Source organism: Entamoeba dispar, genomic scaffold, assembly GCF_000209125.1.
Source record: "Entamoeba dispar SAW760 scf_1105229459273 genomic scaffold, whole genome shotgun sequence".
Taxonomy (NCBI): Eukaryota; Evosea; order Mastigamoebida; family Endamoebidae; genus Entamoeba; species Entamoeba dispar.
The window spans coordinates 1-3234 of record NW_001853610.1 but is presented as its reverse complement, the minus strand read 5'-3'; the positions used below and the strand labels follow the sequence as shown (position 1 = coordinate 3234).

At 22.0% G+C, this 3234-nt stretch overlaps 8 annotated features.

Annotated features, from left to right (window-relative positions):
* Positions 1–851: 851 nt before the first annotated feature.
* Positions 852–941: a microsatellite.
* A 26-nt stretch (positions 942–967) lies between these two features.
* Positions 968–1032: a sequence feature (AT_rich).
* A 36-nt stretch (positions 1033–1068) lies between these two features.
* Positions 1069–1107: a sequence feature (AT_rich).
* A 180-nt stretch (positions 1108–1287) lies between these two features.
* Positions 1288–1315: a sequence feature (AT_rich).
* Positions 1316–1579: 264 nt separating this feature from the next.
* Positions 1580–2208: a repeat region.
* A 20-nt stretch (positions 2209–2228) lies between these two features.
* Positions 2229–2321: a microsatellite.
* Positions 2322–2499: 178 nt separating this feature from the next.
* Positions 2500–2534: a sequence feature (AT_rich).
* Positions 2535–2828: 294 nt separating this feature from the next.
* Positions 2829–2910: a sequence feature (AT_rich).
* Positions 2911–3234: the final 324 nt, after the last annotated feature.

The window sequence follows — 3234 nt, the reverse complement described above, 5'->3', positions numbered from 1 at the left end:
ATAACAAATGATAAAACACGAAAACCCAAATTTTACTCTATTTGTGATTAACAACGCTAAATCGGGTTCATCTAAATAAGTCTATATATCATTACTATTCATATGCAAAACACACCAGAAGATGATGCTTTCTATGAATTACTAAAAGACCCTGTGAAAAATGAAGCCCAGATTATTGAGATATTAGCAAGAAGATTCTATGAAATTCAAACAAAACAACACAAAGTTTATACATTGTCTATAGCAAAAGAAGGAAGTGCTTTTCCAATTCAGTTGACAGATGATGGTTATTTGATCTTAAAAATTCCAATCACCAGACCCAAATAATTCTTCTCATTTATTCTATCTCTTTTCATTTTCTCTATTTAGTTATTAATAAATTGACTATTTAAGTAATAAAAATAAGTTTGCTCTTTATTTTGTTTCATTTTCTTTTATTCTTAATCAAGAAAGAATAGATATTGTTATTAAAAGATAAAGATATTTTTGAGTAACTGATTTAAATAAATGGTTATGATTAATAATATATTGATTATTGATAAAAAGGGATATGAATAAAATTTCTGATACAACATTGTAAATTCTTCAGAATATTGATTTAAATTTTTGATAACTAGTTATCTGGTATTATATCTTTTTATGTTTAATATTATTTTTGATTCACTATCTAATTAATTAAGAATAAACTTGAATAGTTATTTAAGTTTTGAAAAACAATAATAGGTCCCTATAATAACCTCTTTTTATTGTCATTATAATATTTGTGATTTGATAATTTACATCGTTAATTATATCAAAGATTAATCATAATAATATAATAATGATAATCATCATCTTTGTTTACTAAAATCATTTTATTATTTACAATCTATAAAATTATATTTAATACTTAGTATAGTGTTATCTTTTAGTACATTTATTTGTTGTATTAATTATATTATTATTTGATTAATATTTGTTCATTTTGATAAATTATAATAAAATGGAAGAATATTATAAAATAAAATTGTATTATAAAAAGTATTATTTAAACATATTCATATTTCATATGGGCTATTGTCTAAACACTAATTTATATCTTTATTTTTTATTAAAATAAATTTAAAACTAAAACAGTATTTGTTACAAAACTTTTTTTTGTTGATGTTCACCCTTAAAGTCAATTAATATTAAAAACAATTAATGAAATAGAAGATACGTATTTTTAATAACCAACATTAACACTGATTACTCAACCAATAATCACAATACTTGGGAAACCTTGTCTTTAATTGTGAGTTTGAAGAGAAATTAAAACAAATATAAAAATATTAAACAACCCTTTTAAATGAATTATATGAAATAACAAAATTATATGAAACGTATAATCAATAAGTGAATTATTTATTACAATAAAACTGGATTACTTAATTTTGAATAAAAGCATATTTTATTTGTTGCTTCATGTTATTTAATTTAATGTAACGTTTTCGTCTAACCCTTCTTTTAATTTGAACAATGATATTTTCATTATTTAATAAATTAATTCTTTCATGTTTATTTCCTTTTTATTTTTCTTAAATATCTTAAGAAAAGGATACGTTACAGGAGACACTAAAGAAAATACAAAACAATCAATAAAAAAGAAGGAGAAATCCATATCATCAAGAAATATAAATGATAGAAGAGTGAGTGAGTGAAAATAAGTATTATCTATATAGATAGAAATACAATATTTATCACGTTAAACATTACCATAATAATAACTATCACCTAACTATTACCATAACAATTTCTTTATTAATCGTAGAATCATTTCACTCATCACTTCAATCATTTTCATTACCATAAGTATTTTATCATTAATTCAAATAGAAATAAATATTATAATTGAAATAAATGTCATAATGTAACACAAAGAAGATATAAACAATAATAATAAAGAATCAACAAATAAGAAATAAAAGAAGTGATAGAAATACAAAACCAAGAATATTGGAAAAGACTCTTTAAAGATGAAATCAAAACACTTACAATACAAGAGCTAGAAGAAATTAAAAACACAAAGATTAATGAACATAAACCAATAATATGGAGAAGATAATATTTACTTGCAAGAGAAAAAACAAAAATTAATAGAAAGAAGAGACTATCAATATAATGACTGAAGAAGATAACAAACAAGTTAAACGATAGAGCTAAGCAATATTATTTAAATTAGAATTAGACTTCAATAGAGTATTACAACAATAAATTAATAACAATATAAAATAATTAAAATATATTAAAATAAATGTTCTATAATAATATGATTGTTATGTAGATATAATTTAATAAATACATAGTAGAAAAAGACATGTACTAGAATAATAACCTCTCAACTACCATAACATATAGTTATTTAATTATTAACTTTTTTTCTTTAGCCGATACTAAGATAGACTAGTTAATACAATGTAGGTATGAATGAAAAATGAGCTGTACTAGTATATCTTAAAATAAATGTAACAAGCAATAAACATTATTATTTCTATAATTAATTTAGTTTATTTTTTCTTAGATACAACTCTTCATCAAGTCATCAAAACAGTCAGCTTTTCCTAATCCATACAATGCCGTCAAGGACTATATTTACAACAACTGATTAAACAACAGCCTTTTCAGAATAATAGATAGGTAGTGATTTGTTATTGTTTTTGAATAAAAATAAAAACATGAAAAATATTTTCACTAAGTAATAAATTTAATAGAGGGTGGTGGTTGTTCTGGTTTATAAAAACCCAACAAAGTATTAAAGAAATAAAGTATAATACGTTGTGATAGTACAAGTTACAAAAATATCAATTGTGAAATTAATAAAATAAAAAAGAATTTATATAATAACTATAAGTACAATTTTTTATATTAAATTATAGTAAATTATTTAAAATTGAAAAGGTTTAAGATAAACCCTAAAACAAAAAAAACATAATTTACAAAATTATTTTTCATTATTTTTTCTCTGTTATTTCTTAGATAATTTAACTTTGAAATGCAGGGAAAAAATAATGTAAAAAACACTCTTTTTCGTCCCTGCACCAAAGCTTTCATGAATGAAAACTGTGCAACCAGACTTAAAACACTACCACTTAAATTTAATACTTATTGAGCGTTAGTTTCTTCAGCAACTTCTTCTTCATCATTTTGGACATTGAAGAATTTGAGTTCGAATCCATCTTTCTTATCAGAGACAACTCTTAACCATCTCTAAGATGT